The sequence below is a fragment of the Lissotriton vulgaris genome, chromosome 9 (assembly GCF_964263255.1).
Source record: "Lissotriton vulgaris chromosome 9, aLisVul1.2, whole genome shotgun sequence".
Classification (NCBI taxonomy): domain Eukaryota; kingdom Metazoa; phylum Chordata; class Amphibia; order Caudata; family Salamandridae; genus Lissotriton; species Lissotriton vulgaris.
The window spans coordinates 661,161,826-661,182,728 of record NC_141697.1 but is presented as its reverse complement, the minus strand read 5'-3'; the positions used below and the strand labels follow the sequence as shown (position 1 = coordinate 661,182,728).

Below are 20,903 nucleotides of genomic sequence, written 5' to 3'. Positions count from 1 at the left end.
AGAAAAAAACACACAGGCACAAGCCTCTCACATTCTGGCACAAACGTAGCCTGCAGTTCTCAGGAGCCACTCTGAAGGGCAAAAAAATAGAGAAAGGACTAAGCGGTTTGTCTACGTTCTGTTCGTTTCTTAATCGACCAGATCTTTAGACACTCTCCCTCTTCCGTATTCGTTTCCTCTCTGGGCTGTCTCTTTACAATGCTCCCTCTTGGCCCGGTAGCTGGCTTGTCTTCCATATATGGGCATGCCCCAGAGCCAGTCCTGCCATTGGCGCCCCCAGACCAGGTCGCTGTCAACAAATGTAAGTCGTTCTACGTTCTAGACTGTGAGCTGGAACTCTACAATTGAAGGGCCCTTGCTTCGTTATGCTAATACAGCAGACAGGTTACTGTGGCAGACTCCAACCGGTCGCGCCAGGTAGGTGAAATCGAGTTCTTCGGTGGTATGCGGTTGTGTTATTTGTCAGGATGAACAGTTGTACACTTCAGTAGCATGGCTGGGGCCTATGTATTAATATCGCTCGAACGCTAGTTGAGAAGTTGTATCCGTGACTAGGTGAAGAGCAAGCACCATCCATCCATCACAATCTTCCTTAATTGACCTAGGACCAAGCTTATTAGATGGGTTTAAGAAATCCAGTGCGTTAACGTCCTCGGGTTCATTGTTTGGGGAGGGGGGGGGGGGGTTCGGGGGGATAGATATGAGCTTGTGTTTAACGGGTGCTGCTTCGTTGTCTTGTACATTGCGGGCATTACAATAGCTGATCAACGTGGAGCTCCGCTATATTACAGATTGTGGGCTGCTGAGTAGCAAATGCCGTAAAATCCCTGCTGCAGTGGCTTTCGATCTGTACGTAATATCAACACGAACGTTTTCTCCTATCACGCTTAAAAATTCCTAACAATTCTGTGCTCAAGTCAATTTCTTTTAGAAGCGCGTGTGGAAGTTTCTTGAAATCCGTTCCTTTTCACGCTGAAGTACCCACGTTGCATGTAGGAGGCCATCAGAACTTCCATTGTTCTGAGGTGTCAGCACCAACATGCTGAGCATTTTTATTATCGCAGCACGTGTCTTTGTTCGTATGATTTATAAAGGGCTACGTAGGTTTCTTTTGGGGTACTTAAAACAACGATGTGGCGAGGGTAAGCGTGCAAGCAGGTAACTGATAACCCAAAGTACTTCGATTGTAACCTTTGCTTTTAAGGTAAGTGAAGGAAAATTTGAATAGCTATGGGTTAAAACGTTTTTCTGAGCAACAAGTGGCTAGCTTTGGATCTCTCAGGAAGAAGTGTTATAGAGTCTAAGTCCTTCGACGTACAATGATCTTCCTCGGTGTTTATTGAATGACTTGATGGGAGAACGGTGCCATTTTTTTGTAGGTATAAGCGGGCATTTGACACAGTATGGTCTACAAAACCCTAATAATATGTTCATTAAAAGATCTTTATTCGGCTTAACAAAAAGCCATAAAATATATGAAAACAAATAACGTTCTGTCATAAAAGCAATTATTTAATCTAAAAATCCTTGCAATCAAATGCATTCTAAAGAAGTAAAACACAATCTAAAACATGCCAGTGAATGTGTATGTGTGTATGTATATATATATTTTCACTTAAAGAAAACCATAGGTTTCAGGCCTTATATAGTTAGGAATTAGCATTTTAAAAACCTTGCAAATTAACTTTAAAAACCATAGGTTTCAGGCCATATATAGTTAGGAATTAGCATTTAAAAAAACATTGAAATTGCTCCTATATAGTTAGTTGTACTAACTATATTTCGCCCACCCGCAATCCACTGCAGATGATGTCACATATTACATCATTCATGACATGGTCAGTGACATCCCTGATGACATCACCAATGACATCACTGATGACATCGTCCAGTGACTGTGTGTTTCTGTAAAGTTTAAATATGTTTTACATATTGAAGAAAGAGTGGATGTAGAAGTGTCTGGATGAAGGATTTAGTAGGTGCGTGACTGACTGTATGAGTGAGTGATTAAATGTGTCTTACTAAATGCATGGGTTAGTGACTAAACTGTGTGAATGTGTGCATCAGTATGTCTGTTGTTGTGTAAGCTGCTGCATGTGTTGATCAGTAGCTATATGAGTGGCTATATGGGTTATTGATTGGTTGCCCAAGTATTTGAATGGGAGACTGAGTGTGTGTGTGGGTGGCTGGGAGGTGTGTGACTCTGTGCATAGATGTGTGAGCAGTTGATTCACTAGGTGTATGAGTTCAAGAGTGCATGTGGAAACAGCTATATGGGCGGTTGACTGTGTGCATGGGTGTGTTGGTGAGTGAATGGATATCTCAGTGCTACATGTCCAAGTAAGTACATATGTAAAACACAGTGCATGTGAGAGTTGGCATATATAAATGACTATACATGAGAGCCATTGAATGTGCGAGTGGCTATATGGATCATTGTGTTTGTATAAGAGAGTAAGTATGTGTTAGTATATGTTTGAATAAGTAAAGAGTTGTGTGTATAACTGTATAGTTGAGGAAATGGAAGTGTTATTGATTCTTTGCATGACTGATTAGGTGTGTGAGTAACTCAATGGATAAGTGTCAGTGTGTGAGTGTCTGTATAGGTGTATGAGTGCATATGATAGTGTTGTATTGATGAGTGACGTATGAGTGATTCTATGAGTGAATGTGTGTGTGTGTAGACCTAGGAATCAGTGAGTGCGTATGTAGTAACTGGTATTTGTGTGTCAATAGTTTCAAGAATGGTAGTCTGTATTTAACACTGGGTGTATCAAAGGTTATATTAGAGTGTGAGGAGGTACATCGTATTATCACATGAAAGATTTCATCAGTGATGTCATCAGTGATGTCAAATGTGATGTCATCAGTGATGTCATTTGAGATGTCATCAGTGATGTCACTGACCATGTCATGAATGATGTAATATGTGACATAATCAGCAGTGGATTGCGGGTGCGCGAAATATAGTTAGTACAACTAACTATATAGGAGCAATTTCAATGGTTTTTTAAATGCTAATTCCTAACTATATAAGGCCTGAAACCTATGGTTTTTTAAGTGAATTTGCAAGGTTTTTAAAATGCTAATTCCTAACTATATAAGGCCTGAAACCTATGTTTTTTTACGTGAATTTGCAAGGTTTTTTAAATGCTAATTCCTAACTATATTTGGAATGTTGACAGTCGACTGCCAGCCAATCAGAAACTCGCTCGCGCATGTAAGGGTACGCGCACGTAAGGGTACACGCACGTACGCGTACGGTGCGCGTACGGTGAGCGCATATAGATATATAATTTGCTCAAATTCAATTTTCTCAACAACTACTGGAGGGATTTTCACCAAATATAAAAAGGCACTACTGCATACCTGTCTGTACCATTTTGCCAAGGTTGGTATAATTCCGTTCAGCCGTTCGGGCTGTAGCCGTGTCTAAAGGTCCCATAGAAAATGCCATTTTAAAAATATCAAATTCAATTTTCTCAAGAACTACTGGAGGGATTTACACTAAACATACAAAAGGCACTGCTGCATACCAGTCCCTACCATTTTGCCAAATCTGGTGTAACGCTGTTCAAGCTGTAGCCTTGTCAGAATGTCCCTATGGAAATTAACATGGGGAAAACACGTTTTGGGACCCCCTTTTTTCTCGCCCCCCGCTTGACTAATCCCCCTGAAACTTTCAGGGAAGGAGCTGAGGCAAATTTAAGGAAAATTACAGGCAGATCCCTCAATCGGCGCCAAAGTTATTCTCAATAGAATGTTCGGAATTTCCTATGGTAACTAGGTCCTAACTATATATACCTACTGGCGACCGCCAGTAGGTAATATATATTCACTGAAAAAAACATAGGTTTCAGGGCTGTTATAGTTAGCTGGACATTTCACTCATACAAACCATTGAAATTCCTCCGTTATAGTTAGTTCTGCTAACTATAACTTGTGCGGACGCAATGCATTGCTGATGTCACATATTACATCATTCATGACATGATCAGTGACATCACTGATGACATCTCCAATGACATCACTGATGACATCATCCGGTGAAGGTGGTTTGGTTTGATATTTAAATGTGATATATAAATCAATGTGCATTGAGAGGGTTTAGTAACTGTCGACTGTTTAAGTGAGTAATTAAAAGTGTCTCACTTACAGACATTCACACAGTTTAGTCAGTATCACAGTTGTGTAAACTGCTCCATCAGTTGGTCACTAGCTACATGAAAGTCTATATTAGTTATTGATTAGTTCGCTGAGTATTTGTATAGGAGAGTGAATGTGTGTGTGTGTGTGGTTGGGTGGGGGTGTGTGACTGTGCAAAGATGTGTGAATAGTTGATTCACTAGGTATATGAGGTTGAGAGTGCGTGTGGAAATAGTTGTTTGAGTGAGTGTGTTTATGGGTGTGTTGATGAGCAAATATCTATCTCAGTGGTACATGTCCAACGAATAAAAAAATAAAAGGCAGTGATTGTGTGTGACCGTGTGGATGACTGTATACTTGTAGTAGTGATTTTATAAGTATGAGTTACTATCTGTATGAATACATGAGGTGGTGTTTAAGTGTTTAGCTGAGTAAATGTATGTGTGATCGATTTGTTTGCATAAGTGAGTAGGATGACTGCATAGCTGACTAGGATTTGTGCTGGTGTGTCAATGTCGATATAGGTGTATAAGTGCATTTGATAGTATTCTATTGATCAGTGACCGCATGTATGAGTGATTCTATAGGTGAGTGATTAGATGGGTGTGTAGACCTAGGAATCAGTGAGTGGGTTTTTAGAAACTGGTATTGGTGTGTCAATGGTTTCAAAAATGGTACTTGTATTTCACAGTGAGTGATGAAAGGTTATACTACTGCGTGATGAGGTGTATCAGATTGTCACGTGGATGATGTCATCAGTGATGTCACTGACCATGTCATGAATGATGTAATATGTGTCCTCATCAGCAGTGCATTGCGGGCGCGTGAGTTATAGTTAGCAGAACTAACTATAACAGGAATTTCAATGGTTTGTTATGAGTGAAATGCCAGCTAACTATAACAGCCCTGAAACCTATGGTTTTTCAGTGAATTTGTAAGGTTTTTTAAAATACTAATTCCTAACTGTAATGTGTCTGAAACCTATGGTTTTTTCAGTGAATTTCAAATGTTTTTTTTAAATGTAATAATAGTCATGTATTTTTTGGTACTGATTTTCTACAGTTTTTTAACTGTTTATTTGAAAAAAAATGTTAATAAATAATATATATTTTTAATAAAAAATAGAAAAAAATGCTTAAAAAAATATTCAAACAGAAATATTGTTTAATTTTTTGTTTTAATATATATATATATATATATATATATATATATATATATATTTTTTTTTTTTTTTTCTATATTTTTTTGGAGTCGCGAACCCATCACGGTTGGTGCGGGGATTGTAGCCGCCATTCTAGAAACACAAGAGCTCTTTTTAGAGCCACCCAAAATCTAAACATATAAGCTAGATTTATATTTAAAAAAGATTACATATTTTTTGCTTGGAGTCGTGCACCCAGCACGTTTACACCAGGGGTCTCGACTCCAAATGTTTTAGTAAAAAAAAACCTGGCTTCTAGCACTAATTTCTATTCGCCCCGGGGACCCCATCCCCCGGGGCCTATACACAATGATGGGGACCGTGGGGGGAGCCCGAATGCCCCCACGGTGCCTGCCGCCTCCCCGCATCCTCTGGGAACTGGCATTGCTTTTCCACATGGGGAGCTGCTGACATGCAGCTCTCCATGTGGAAAAGCAATTCTGCTTTGGTATTTGGAAGAGCGAGCAGGTTTCCTCCAAACCTGCTCTCTCTTCCAAATACCAAAGCAGAGTTTTCTATGGGAGAGTGGGAGCCCGCCTTCCCATAGCAAACAGCAATGTCTCGGGGTAGGCACCCCAGGACACTGCAGGGGCCGGCCCTGGGGGGTGGCTGTCCCCAGGGCCATTGAGGGCTCCAGGAGGGGGGCCACACGGCCCCCCCACCCAACAATTACAAAGCCCCTGGAGGTGGTGGTCCCCGGGACTTGGGGGTCCGTCACGGACCAATTTCCTTCAAAGTATAGAGCTCCTTACTTTGAACCAACTGGCGGAGCTTCCAACTCATCAGGCGGGCCATATCCTAGATAGGGCTGTGAAGTTGGAGCAGACCCCATCAGTAGACACCGCTGTCCCGCTGATTTGGTCAGACCTTTTTCTGGTACCACTTATAATCATGATGCCACAGAAAACTCTCTCTGATTTACCATCCCATGACTCTCAACCCAGACGTAAATGGGCTCAACTAGTTGACAATCCGAAGCTGGCCACCCATGCACAAGCACTCACGCCCGCTCTGACAGAAAATCCAGGGGGGGGGGAGGAGACTCTTGTCTTATCCACTCCTGGCTTACGATGGTTTGCAACAAGCTAATGCCACTAGAGAAACACCACAAGAACAAAAAATCAAAAACTCAAAGGCCCCTTGGTTTACGCCCGATTTAGCATTAAATCATTCCAGTTGTAAGCAACAGGAGCGTAAGTGGAGAAGGTCGTCTAATAGTGTAGATAGAGTTTTCTGCTCTTTCTATAAGCTATTCTATCACCACCATATCAGCATTTCTTGAAAAGAAAACTATTCAAAGGAAATAATGGAGGCCAATTTAGACCAAAAAGCTATCTTCTCGATCATAAAATCTTTTACCAACCCCAAAGGGTTGCAGAAAGAAATACCTCCTTCACAAACTCTGTGCAATGACATCTCAACCTACTTTGAAGAAAAGATTCTTAATATTCAAAAGAATTTTTTAATCACTCAGTCACAATGGGGATGATTCCACAGAATCAGCTCCCATACTCACTGCATTAAAACCTTTAAACCGGTACATTTAGAATCGACTCACGAGGCTATCATGGCTTGCAAATCAGGTTCTCCTTTAGATGCCTGTCCCCCCATGATCCTCCATAAAATTATTGATCTAGTCAACCCTGTCATAAACCAAAATAGTTAATTATTCACTAAGTACAGGCATAGTACCAGAAGAGTGGAAACTGGCCCTGGTAAAACCTCTCAAAAAGAAACAGAATATTGACCCCTTAGTGCTTTGTAATCTCCGGCCCATTTCATTACTCCCCGTGTTAGGTAAAATAACAGAGAAATGGGTACATAAGGAACTTACTAAATTAATTGAAGCAGCTAATATTCTCCATCTGCAACAATCTGGCTTCCGACCGAAGCAGTCAACTAAAATAGCCCTTCTGAAAGTCACTGAGGCCCTAAAAATCCTAGCAGACCATGGCAGGAAAGCAGTCCTGATCCTATTCGATTTGTCGGCTACGTTCGATACCATCTCGCATGACATCCTTCTAAAGAGACTCGAATGCGGCGGCATTTCAGGCACTGCTCTGGAATGGATTAAATCATTTCTTACCAACCGTAGACAAGCGGTGACCCTAGATACTTTCCTCTTGACGGAGAAAATCATAACAGGAGTTCCACAAGGCTCCTCATTGAGCCCACTGTTGTTCAATATTTATATGGCCTATTTATATGGCCTGCTCATCTCTTATAAGTTCCTTCGGAATCGAAGTAACGTCCTATGCAGATGATACTCAAATGATCGTATCTCTCGACAATGACAACACAGAGGCTGAATTGAACTTTAAATGCTGCCTATCGCAAGTTATCCAGCGGATGAGGGATAACCATCTTAAATGTAATACCGATAAAACGGAAATCCTTCCCATTGGGAAAGATGTAACTTTCCTTCCAGACATGTGGTGGCCAGAGGGAACTACTCCCCTACCAGATATGGTTAAAATAGCAAAAAATCGAGGGGTACAGTATTATACTGTGCTTTCCTTTCTCCTGCACGCGTCAGCCACAGCAGGGAACTGCTTTAGCCTAAGAAGATCAGTAAAGAAATTCTTTGATTTGATCCCACTTCCGGCAAGGAAATCATTAGCAGTGGCCCTAATTCTCTCGCGCTTGGACTACTGCAACAACCTCCTTGCAGGAGAGAATAAAACCATGATAAGCGTCTGCATCAGCGGCGCATACACCTCTGCATCGGCTCCCGTTTCATAAAAGTATCCTTTTTAAAATCCTTTTAATTCCTTATGGAGCCATGCTTAAATTAGGACCCAAGTATCTCTCAGCACGGTTCTTCCCCTTTACCACTACCAGGACTCTTAGGTCCTCCACAGCTAAACTCATGAAACCTCCCATCTTCAGACTGATAACAAAAGGAGGAAAAACTGTTGCCGTTCTGGGGACCAAAGCCTGGAACGCACTCCCAATCAATTTAAGATTACAGAAACCTGAAACTCAATTTAGGAAGGCATTGAAGACCTGGATATACATCTCCGATGTCTGCTGTCTGGCGCTGATTTAACCGGGAGACGAGCTAGTATGTTATAGGACCTACTCTAATTGCCAATCTCTCAGCGCCAGGATACTCCTTGCGGAGTGACCGCTTGCCCTTTTATAAATGCCAATTTACATTACATTACCCCCCATTTTTTAATAATTGGAGCCCCGGGGAGGTTGCGGTCCTCAGGGCGTGTGAGGGGGCTCCCCCCCCCCCCCCCCCACCCTGGAATTATTTTTTAACATAAAAGCGCTGGGGGGGGGGGGGGGGGGGGACAGTCCCCGGGGCAGCGGGGTGCTGAGTGCCCCCACCCCCGAAAATATATAAATAAATGCCCCAGGGGTGGCGGTCTCCGGGGCTTGAGGGGGGGTCTTGGATGCCCCCCATCTTAAAAATCAATGCCCCGGGGGGTGGCGGTCCCCGGGGCAGTGTGGGAGGGATTGGGCCCCCCCACTTTTGTTTCTGCCCCCGGGACCTGGCCCACCCTGGGGCTTTATTTAAACGAAGCACCGGAGCCCGCGCTTCTTTTTTTTGTTTTTATTTATTTTTTTTTTCTTTCATTTTCGCGGCTGTATCTACGCACCGTGCGCATCACGGCGTTAAAAAAAAAAAAATGCTTTTTTTGACCCTGGAGGTCCTTGTGGGACCCCCTAAGCAGGCCCAGGGGGCCAGGGTGTTTCAACCCTGCCCCCTATTCTTGTTTTGTTGCTTCATTTGACTGTTTTCTTGCACCTCGCTTCTACAGAGGCACAAGATGGCTGCCAACAGTTCATGCTTTGGACTGTTGACAGCCAATTAGAATGCAGCTCGTGATCGGCAGGGTATGCGGATTCTCTGTGGCCATAGATATCAATATTTTTAAAAATTTGATTTTCTCAGCAACTACTGAATGGATTTACACCATTTAACAAAAGGGTCTCTTTCTGAACCAAGGGCTACCTTTTTGCCAAATTCCTTTCAGCAGTTCGGGCTGTAGCTGTGTCTAAAGTTTCCTATGGAAAATTGCATAGGGAAAACACGTTTTGGGCCCCCCCCCCTTTTTTTTTTTTCTCGAGCCCCCCCCCCCCCCTTCCTTGCTTACCAAATCACCCTGAAACTTTCAAGATTGGAGCGGACCGGAGCGGGTGTAGTGTATTGCAATTCTTGTTTACTGATGTCATCATAAGAATGTATTGGAGAATGTATTCCTTCGATTGTTGGGAGCCTTCAGCAGTCTGGTGTTGGATGGGCTTTGTCAGTTGCTGATCGGACTTCGGACTGGTGAGGCGCTCCTCCTGTGGTTGTAAACCTTGGATTAAACTTATCAGTTTAACCTTACTTCGCCTCACCTGGATTTCTTAAGACCTTTTGGTCTTCTGCATATTGGCGACGATCGGGATTTGTTTCAACCACCGACCCACGCATCAGATGGGATTTTAACTCTGCCACCCACGCATCAGATGGCATTTTAACTCTGCCACTAATTCTCGTAACGGGAAAGTCTTTTCCCTGTAAGTACTGTGGCAAGTTTGTTTTCCTCGGAATGGATGCATGAAAAGTTAAGGATTAAGTCTGAACTGTTTATCTGGATTTGACGTAAGATAGACTTGCTCTGTCTTTGCGTTTTGGTGTATATTATTTCAAACCCTAACAAGTCCATGCGGTGTAGTGCGGAAGACTTTCTGTGACTTTTGTGGTATTGAGTGCCTTATTTTAATCTCTTTCAAGTCGGCGCGCTGCGCTATGTCTTCGTGACTATAACGGAAACTGGCACGCACCTGCATTTTTTAATAAGCATCCTCCGAACGATTCCTTGGAACTTTCTTCTCGGCATTGCTGGAGTTCTCTGTGTGGCTGTGACGTCTAGCGGTGCATTGTGGGAGTAGCTGCGTGTGACGTCGGATGTTTCACGTTTCCCGGCGGCCATCTTTGTAAAACTTGGAAGCAGCTGGAACGCAAGGAGTCTTCATTCGTCGGAAACTACAGAACTCCTACAAGGCTTCATTTATGCTTACAAAAGCATCGTAGCGCTCTTGATTATTCAAACATCGTTTTTATTAAATTCTGTCATGTTCTTCTACGGACGCTGGTAGGAGTTAACACAGCCCACGGAAATCTTCATTTCTTCGTGTGAATCTACAGAATACTTCGGAGCCTTCAGCCCTTCGGGCGACAACACCACCGGTGATTCGCACACCTTTTCTTTGGAATTGTATTTATTCTGTATTTGTGTTTTTTTTTTTTTTTTTCTTTAAAAAAAAAAAAAAAAAGAGGGGGCTTTTTATTCCATAATTGTGGTGGTATTTTACAGGTGTCAAGTGACAAATCCTGTTTTTCTCACAAATTTCTTTAAGAAATGTCTTCTGTAAAAGAGGTCACTCAACCTCCTCCTTTTTGAGATAAACCTGGAAAGCCTATATTATTATGGTCCGCATGGTTTGGTTTGTTTGAAAACCATATTGTAGCCATTGATGCTACCGATTATGCTCCCCCTCGCAAATTTGCTTTATTATTTGGCAGTTTAGGTTTGGCTGCTCAATGCATTTTTAATAGTCTCGTTCCTATTCCTCCTCCTTCTGGCCAGTCAGGTGATAGACTATGGAATGTGTATGTGGAAGCTATTGCAAGACTTAAAAAACTATTTGAGGAATCGCCCAACATTATGTTTGAGAGGCACAAATTTTATAAAAGAAAACAAAAAGAAGATGAGAAAAATTGATGAATATATTTCTGCTTTGAGTGTCTTAGCTATCACCTGTGATTTTGGTCCTCTTCTCGATAACTATATTCGAGACTAATTTGTTTTTAATTGTGCTTCTCCTAAGGTTAAAGAAATGATTCTTAGCTGAAAAAATCCCTCTTTATCTGAGGTCATATATCTTAGTCTTAGCATTGAAAGATCTATAATTTCTACAAAAGCAATGATGGTTTATTACTCTCCTAAAGTGAATTTGGTTTCAGATGAATTTGAGGAGGAGGGTCTATATGCTGTTGGAGGGAAAGAAAAATGGGTCAGCAAACCAAGTCAAAATCAATCTAAGCAGGGTTCCTGTTTCAGATGTGGATCTAAATTTCACATGGGGAATTTTAAAGGGTGCCCAGCCTTTAATAAACGCTGCACAGGTTGTAAGAAAATTGGCCATTTTCAGAAAGTATGTAGGTTTCAAAAGAAACCTCTTAAGGTTAACTGTGTGGATGTGGAAGATTGTTCTGAGTATTTTGACAATCTGTTATTGATTGTGGAAACAGATGACAATCCAACTTTTATCAGGGGTCCTTTATGTGATGCTTCTATTGATGACATTAAGGTTCCTGTTATGTCTGACTCGGGTTCGCCTATCACTATTCTACGTGATACTACCTTCTATGAAAAGTGGGGGAGAAATGTGAATTTGACTCAATCAGATGTAAATCCGAAAGCTTTCGGAGAAAAAGATATAGATATGTTGGGATTTGTCTTGGGAAATCTGCAGGTCCTTGGAAGATCTATTGTTACAAAGATCTATGTGGCTATTAAAGGGAAAGATATTGTGGGATGGAAGGACTTGGCCAAAATGGGTTTGTATTTAGTCCCGGGTGTTGAAAATCCCATTAAAGTTCGTGAATTCCCTATTTGTTTTGTTGAGGGGGCAAAGATAGAGCGCTCAGATCTGCTTAATGAATTAAAAAATGTTTTCAGTGATAAGATTGGTTTAGTGAAAGGCGCTGAACACAAAATTAGATTAATTCCTGGGGCAACTCCAGTTTCTCCTAAGGTTCATCCAGTTCCTTTAAGTGTCAGGGCGGAACTAAAGAAAATGTTAGAGGATTTATGCAAAAATGGAATTATCGAGCCTTCTGAATCCTCCCATTGGGTCGCTCCCATTGTCGTTGCCCGAAAAAAGAACAATGAGATTAGGCTATGTGCGGACCTCAGAGGTCTCAATAAAAATATAAAGGTAGACTGTCACCCGCTACCTAAGATCCATGAATTGTTGGCAAATTTAGGTGGGGCTAAATGGTTCTCACTGTTGGACTTGAAATCGGCCTACCACCAGGTGCCTTTGGCTAGGGAGTCTCAGGAACTGACTACCTTTGTCACCCCATTCGGAGCTTTTAAGTTTTTGAGGCTTCAGTTTGGATTTGTATCGGCGGCTAGCGTCTTTCAAAGGCTTATGGACTCCTTATTCAAAGACCTGGTGGGGGTACAAGCTTATTTGGATGACATTTTGATTTTCGCCCAGACAATGGATTAACACAATGTTTTACTGAGGAAGGTTCTTTCAATTCTTAAGGCAAGAGGGATGACTGTGAGGGAAGACAAATGTAAATTTGGAGTGCCTGAGTTGGAGTATTTGGGCCATACAGTTTCGGAATCCGGTATTAGACCAACATTTTCTGTGGTTAGGGCCTTGAAAGAAGCAAAACCACCAGTGGACAAGGATGCTCTCATTTTTAGGTCTGGCCGAATATTATGCTAGATTTGTTGTTAATTATGCTCAAGCTGTGGAACCTCTGCGGTTGTTACTCAAAAAAGGTCAGAAGTTTGTCTGGTCTAAGGATTTGGATGAGTCCTTTATTAAGGTCAAGGAATTGATTGTTTCTGCGCAGGTCCTTCAGGCGTTTAGGGATGATTGCACGTGTATTATCTCAGTGGATGCGAGCATGAAAGGCTTGGGGGCGGTTTTAAGCCAACAAGTGGATGGTAAAGAGCAAACAGTGGATTTTGCTTCCAGGTCATTGAAGGAGTTTGAGAAACACTATAGTACGATTTGAAAGGGAGGCACTGGCCTGTGTGTGGGCGGCACAAAAGTTCAAAATGTACATCTGTGGGAGGAAATTCATTATGCTCTCGGATCACAAACCTTTCTTTTATTTTTTCCAAGGTTACGGGAACAAACAGTATGTCTCCTAGGTTGACCAGGCTTGTCTCTAAACTTCAGGAATTTAATTTCAAATGAAGGCATATTGCGGGTGGCAAGAACTTCAGGGCAGATTGTTTCTCCAGGATGTTGATGGACAAGGATGATGGGGAGGATTTGGTAGAAGAGGACGTGGAGTGTGTGTCTGTGGTGGATGCCATTGAGGAATGGAACTCTGTTTTTTTGGAAGTCGAGTGGAAAAATGCTTGTTTGAAGGATACGGTTTTATCCCAAGCTCTAGAATTTTCTTCTGGGGTATGGTCTGATTCAAGAAATTTATCTGGTGACCTTAAGTGTTTCTCTCCGGTTGCGGAGGAACTTTCTGTGAAAGATGGTATATTGCTGAGGGGTGATAGATTTGTCCCTCCTAGTAGTTTGAGAAATGTGATTGTGAAATTTGCTCACGTTGGTCATTTAGGAGTGACAAAAACTAGTATGAGAATTAAGTCACATTACTGGTGGACTGGCATTGATGCTCAGGTAAGGGCTTTAGTTAATAATTGTCAGGAGTGTTTACTTTCTGATAAGCATTGGAAAACGCATGATGCCCCTCTACTGCCTACTCAGTTTCCTGGGAGTGCTTGGGAGAAAGTAGGTTTGGATTTCTCTGGCCCTTATAATGTTCTGCCGGATGGGAAGAGCTTTCTCATTTTAGCCATTGATTACTTTTCAAAATGGATGTATTATAGATTTGTTGAGACTCCGAATTCTGATAATACCATTTCATTTTTGGAAAGGGTATTTTTGCTGGAAGGGGCGCCTCAGGTTTTGGTGACTGTTAACGGTACACACTTTGTGTCTGACAAAATGCGCAAGTTTTTAGAAGTGCATGATATTAAACAGTTGAAAGTGGCGCTTTATTCACCATCTTCAAATGGCTTGGTGGAGCGTGGAAACAAGATTTTGAAGGAAGGTATTCAGACTGCGATAGCTTCTGGTTTGGATGTAGGGAAATTTTTGGAGAAAAAGGTTTGGAATTATATCTCGCCTCACTACGACCCAGGTGTCTCCATTTGAATTGTTAAGGGGGAGGAAAGTTCATTCTCCTTTGTTTCCTTCTTGGCTTCATAACAAGAGTCCTGGTCTTGCTAAGGGGACTCAGGAAGATCTCGATTCGACTGTTAAGCGTAAACAGGAAGTGATGAAGGCAAATTTTGATAAAGTTAAGAATGTGAAGGATTTGCAGTTTGTGGTTGGAGACTGGGTTATGATCAAGAAACCTTTCAAGGTTTCTAAAGGTAATTCTATTTTTACGAGTCCAGTTCAGGTTTCTAAAGTTGGTAAGAATGCTGTGTTTTTGGGAGAGAAAGGTTGGTGGAATGTTAGACAGGTGGTAAGATTGTCTGAGGACCAAGCTGCTCTTATCAGAGAGAAGAAAAGTTTGCTTTTACAGGAAGGGTGTGATTGGATGCATTGGTTACAACAGGACGGTGGGGTTAATTCTTCTACTTCCTTTTTCTCTTCCATCGTGCAGTTCTGAAACGGTTTCCATTCCTTCTTGTAGTCGGAGTGGTCGTATCAGGAAAGTTCCCTCTAGATACAATGAGTTTATTTCTTAAGTTTGGTATTTTTTTTGTTTTTTTTGTTGTTTTTTTTGTGCAAAAGGGGGAAGGTATTGTAGTGTATTGCAATTCTTGTTTACTGATGTCATCATAAGAATGTATTGGAGAATGTATTCCTTTGATTGTTGGGAGCCTTCAGCAGTCTGGTGTTCGATGGGCTTTGTCAGTTGCTGATCGGACTTCGGACTGGTGAGGCGCTCCTCCTGTGGTTGTAAACCTTGGATTAAACTTATCAGTTTAACCTTACTTCGCCTCACCTGGATTTCTTAAGACCTTTTGGTTTTCTATAGCGGGCCAGAAGTTTTTTAAAATTGTGCGAAGATTTGTCATCCAGCGCCAAAGTTATTGGGAATAGAATGTTGCGATTTTACTATGAATAATAGGTCCTAACTATAACTACTTACCGGCGACGGCCAGTAGGTAATATAATGTGTGTGATGTCTTAGGACATGGTGTCATCTGGCTAGTGCTCATTGTTCGAAGTCCAGCAACCTTGGAATGTTATATCACAGCATTCCAGAGTAGTGAGTTGGGCTGAACAGAGGAGCTGGCTGGGGTGTTTTGAATAAGCTGTTACCTGAACTGGCTTCTCAGATGTCCTGTGCAATAATAAGGAACATGTTACACTGGCGGCGAGCTGGGTTGAACACAGTGGCTAATCCCACAGGTAACGCTCTGGGGCGGGGCTGGGTGGGGGGGCTAGTCCGCGATGCTGCAAGCGCAAAGTAAGGGCTTTTATTTCTTTCTTTACTTCATTCTCCTTTGTATGTCACACTCCACTACCCCCCCCCCCCCCCACCAAGCCCCTTTCATGCCCGCCGCCCCACAGCGTTACCTGTGCGAGCAGCCACTGGTTGTACACCTCAATGGCTGATTATAGCTGGAGTTGATGTCAGCACTGCCTGCTGAAGGAATTAGTGAGATGGGTGTTGAACAAGTTGTGGTGCACTTTACCAGTTTTGGCTGGAAAAAAAACGGAGCAGGCGCTTCTGAGTAATTTCTTTGTACAGTCTGGGAGTTCTATTCTCGCATCTGAAGCTCAAATCGTGTTAAACATAGCTGCGTGGTGATGGGACTGCCGAATTCAGGGACTAGAGCTATTTCTTTTAAAAACAGGTCTCTATGTGGAGTGTGACTATCTTGGCTCACTTGTTGAGACAAGCTCTACTGCCCACTGAAAACATAACAAAGGTATGGGTGGTTATCTTGGAACAGGCTCATCTATTAAGACAAGCTCTACTTCCTATAGAAAAAATAATAAATATATGGGTGGCTGCCTTGGAACAGGTTTGCCTACTGAAACAAGCTCTACTGTCCATAGAAAATATAACTTGTATGGGTGGCCATCTTGGAACAGGTTCATATATTGAAACAAGCTCTACTGCCTATTGAAAATACACCGAATGTATAGGTGCTCATCGTGGAACAGGTGTACTATCTGACTTTACAGCCAAAGCCTTTACATATTGTTCTACTCTTTCGTTGTTTAGCAATAATGGATGTGGCCGTTTTGTAAGTTTGATGTAACTTTAATTGACCAGTAAGAGGGATAAAGCGTTCCACCTGGCAGTATATTTATTAAGGGGAGAAGGACATATTGAAACATGCTTATACAGCAATGATAAGCACACCTACAACAGCTGGAGTTAAAGGGATTTTGCCTACACCATTTTGAAGGGCGCATCTTATAATTAGGGGTGGGCGGAACTCATGGAGTCGGACTCTGCGGAGTTGCATAAAAACTCTGTGAAATTCCACAGAGTTCCGTTCACCCTTTTGGCATATCTTGAAAGCTTTCCTTCACTGAAGCGTGCAGAAAGAGGTCATTAAATTGTTATCACCCAGCGTTATTATGTCTGGTCTTTTGTCTGCGCCTCCAGATTACGAGACAGAAACTTCCATTTTATTTGTTTCTCTACGCTAATTACCATTCTAGTATTGACAGTGACAAGCTATTTCTTTATGCTTTTTTATCCTTAAAAGATTAGTCTTGCTGTTTAAAATACATGGAGTGCAACAGTGGCAACCTATGATGATAATCGGAGGACCTTCAATTTTACATCGGCAAGCAAAAGTAAAGTGAACATGAATAACAGCGGAATGGGATTTTTACCACTCCCTTTCTAAACCGTAAAATACGCTACAGACACAGGAGACCTACTCTTCACTGTTCTTAATGTGGAAATGTTCTTAATTGATTTAACTGTAAATGTTGCACAGCAGGCAAGAGCATCTATAAATGGATTTGATACTAGATGCACAAAATCACATACTGATACTGCACTTCACGTTATTTGTTTCTGAAACTTTCAAGGTAACTGTAGTCTCCTAGTAAGAAGCAACTGACCTCCCCCCTTGACGCCTCCTGCCTTCAGATATATATATGAATCAATCCCCCGTCTGTATGCACATAATGCAATTCCACTCGTACGTTCATCTGCAACCCCAGCTCAAAGGAAGTTACTAGCGCCTCAGGTGATCTCCTCACCTGGTGTCTGGTGTGCTGTTGCTTTGGGGGTGAGTGGTGCAGGCAACTGTCCCAGGCCGAGATGAGCAGCAGCAGCCATGCAGCGGCATGAGTGCAGCCGCAGGGTGAGCTTGGCTCCATCTGCGCCTCTTCTGCGCTGGGGTCTGTCAGCGTGCCTCTGCCAGCAGCACTAGCCGTGTGTCCTGAAACTAAAGCACCCCAAGCCCAGGGTCTCTCCTCCTGTTGCAGAAACAACGGTGGGTTAAGCGTAAGCAATCACTTGAGGCAGTCCGAGGGCCTCAGAACAGCCCTGCCCTCCAGCAGGGCTCAGACAACTGCAAAGTAGCAAACCTGGCACGGGCTCTAACTGGTGAATGGAGGGAACAGTGCTCACAGGAGGTTTGGATGCCTCTGACATTCGCTATTGGCTGCTTTGTGACACGGGAGGGGACACATTTCAGTGCTTCAGATTAGTTACCATCAGCGCCCGTGCTGCCTGTATTTATTGCTTGAACCTGACTCTAATCTTTTCTTTAGTTCAAACTTCAAGTTGACCCATCTATTGGTCACTTGAAGCCTTTACCAGAACTGCACCCATGCTATTGATCTAATTTGTCCCCATCTTGACTGGGCTAAGGAGCTGAGTTGCGCTTCATATGAATATATTAGGTAGATCAGCCATATCCTCCCTTCCCCAAACTGCGATTGGTTTGTGCAATGCAATGTAGTGCAATGTAGAAAGGACGCCTGTCCGGCACCTGAGAAAAAGGCAACGGAGAGACTAACACAATTGACTACGTGACGTGAATGCAGTTTGTAACTCGTATCACCCGCAGCAAATTTTTGCCATGCAGCACTGCTCCTTGAAGAATACAGTGCTGCTGATAACTACAGTGGAGGAATTGAATACTAAATTCCTCCCATTCTGCAGCCGGAATTAAAAACTCCACCCATCCCTCCTTATAATCCCGCCCAGTAATATCTGTTTCTTTAACTATGGTGTGCATTTGGAACATTTGTTTTTAGTTGCCATTAATCGGAGCGCACACTTCAACTCACAGTACATGTTTATATCATAGGTGATGAAACATGGCGGACCTGACCCCACCACAGTTTTTTAGCTGCTCCAGGTTATCCACCAATAGGGTGGAAAAAGTATAAATATATTTTTATTAACTATGCAAGAGCCTGTGAAACTTAAGTGCGGAAAGAAAATTCTTTCTTCTGTTGCTCTGCTTGTAAGGGGGGGGGGCAAGGGGGAGAACAAGAATTAGAAACCTTACCTGATGCGAGTGCTGAAGAGGTGCAAAATGTAAATGAACTGTATGTTGAAGTTAGATCAACATTACCTGCCAAAGGTTAGCACAATAATGGAACAATACTATTTTGGACTAAGGGAACAAGGAAGAGATGAATATGTTGAAGATTACATTACTAGTTTAAGGAAGCTAGCTTCAACATGTCAATTTGATGGGGCCACAGAAGAAAGAACAGGTTCGTTTTTGAGGGGTAGCAGTGATCAGATCCGAGAGGAGTTATGGCTCAAGGATGAACCTCCTCTTGAAGTGATCAATGTTGCCAAAAGAGTGGATCAGATGTTGGGTTGTGTAAAGGAATTGAGTAACTCAATTAAGCAAGGTATTGTACATGAGAAGGTTGAAGAGGCAGCATGTGTGATGAAAAGGAAGTAGGTATGAAAGATAAGCATAGATTTTAGGGCAAATGTTTCAGGTGTGGCAGTAGGGACACAGACCCAATGGGAGAGACTGCCCTGCTTTACATGTTGACTGTAATCAGTGTGGGAAGGCGGGTCATTATGCTGAATTTCTCCAAATCGGCTGTACCAGGATCCGGTGACAGGGAGGCCGCTGTTTTCCACGAAGACGTTAATATCCAAAATACGGAGAAAAAAATCCAGACGGTAGAAGGAAGCAAGTTCCAAGACCCTTCTATTACGCAACGGCATATCAGCCTCAAGTTCCCTCTCATTTCGAGAGAGGATTTCATCCATCCTGTTATTTAAGAAGAAAATTGTATCCGATCCTAGTACACATACGGTGGTCACCCCTGGTACAGCCAAACACTGAATGCATAAATGAATTTCTGTTCAGGTGGAATAATTGTCAAAAAATTCCATTGTGAAAAAATAACAAGATATGCAGCCCAATGAATGAAAAGCTGTACCACCAAGATATCATTTATGGTCTGAATTCCTCAAAAGTTTGAGTGATTTTTAAAAACCGTCCTGAAGTAGGTGTTGTCATCTACACAAGACACCGAAACGCAGCGTCGACTTTTGGTTTTTATTTGTTATTGGTTGTATTTTTATGTATTGCTAGATTTGATGAGGTTATTAATTTTGAACAATAAATTGATGATTCTAAATATTGGTGTATATTAGAGTGTTTTTAAATATTGTAGGATTCTATTTATAGTATTTGTTGTTCACAGAGTTCCTATACTGACTGTTAGCCACCATTTAGTGATAATTATAGTGTTTATTTAGATTGCAGAGATAGCTTTTTCTCTGGGTTGAATATAGCCTCCATAGACATCTTAGGGGGGCTATTTTACGACATAAGGTATATCCTTAAATCTCAGGGACTTCTTCTCTTTTTATACTTATTGTCCCCGTGGTCAACATCTGATCAGGTTTCTGGGACGTCACAGGGCGAGTGTGGCCTCCCGCAGGCGGTGTGCCTTCTGCACGCATCCCGGCATACATTGTTACTCCAACGCGCTGCTTTGCAGCACATTTCACAGCGCCCCTCCCCCACCCTCACACGCAGAGGCTGAGTGGAAAATCTATATGTGTCAGGCATGCAGCTAGGGGAAGACAAAGGCGCCGAGTTAATTACCCATCATTTACTGCTGCTGAGGAGAACAGATGGTAGCGGGCGATATGTAAATGGCAAGGGGCAATGATTATTCGTTTTTTTTTTATTTTATTTTTTTTTAATTTTTTTTTTTTAGATTAATCGTTGGTGACAATAAAAGCAATTGCAGCCTGCGCCATGCCCACCCCAGACAGAGAAAGAGAGGGAGCGATAAAGAGGAAGAGAGGGAGGAAGAGAACACGAAAGACAGAGAGAGGAAGGACAGTGGTGGGAAAATAGAGAGAGAGAGGGAAGTAGAGAGAAAGACCCATTGCGACTAGGGAAGAATAAGATCGAGAAACAGATCGAGCTAGACAGTCGCGCTGAGAGTAGAGAGAGAAAGAGAAAAAAAGCGGGAGAGCAAATGGAAGAGACACAGGACAGAAAAAGCGAGGCATAGAGAGAAAGAGACGACGAGGGAGGGAGAAGAGGAGTAATTTTAAAAAGAGAAGGCGCTGCAGGGCTTCCAAGAGGCTGTTTTACGGCCTGCCTCAGATCGCGTTTATGTCCTTCGCAAAGCGAAAACAGTGTTGATATGCTGGCAAATGGCCGGAGGGAAGCCGGATGGGGGCGGGAGAGCCTGGTGGGGGGGCCGGAATGCGAGCGAGGGGAGGGAAAGTGTAGCAGGCCGATTTAGGGAGATGCGCGTGCTTGTCTGGTCACGTGACCCGTTTTTGTGGTCATGTGACTCACATGCACTGTGGAAAAACCGCAGTGGTTTGACCAGTCGAATCGAGCACTTGAAT

At 42.6% G+C, this 20,903-nt stretch overlaps 1 protein-coding gene across 2 annotated transcripts in view; it reads left to right on the top strand.

Annotated features, from left to right (window-relative positions):
* Positions 1-235: 235 nt before the first annotated feature.
* FBXO46 (F-box protein 46) overlaps positions 236-20,903 on the top strand; it is a 151,154-nt gene continuing 130,486 nt past the window's right edge. Inside the window, exon 1 of one of the 2 annotated variants that reach the window (XM_086938363.1) lies at positions 236-417. The gene's annotated coding sequence lies outside the window, so the exon portion shown is untranslated. The remainder of the gene's footprint in view (positions 418-20,903) is intronic. The other variant, XM_086938364.1, reaches the window with a different exon arrangement.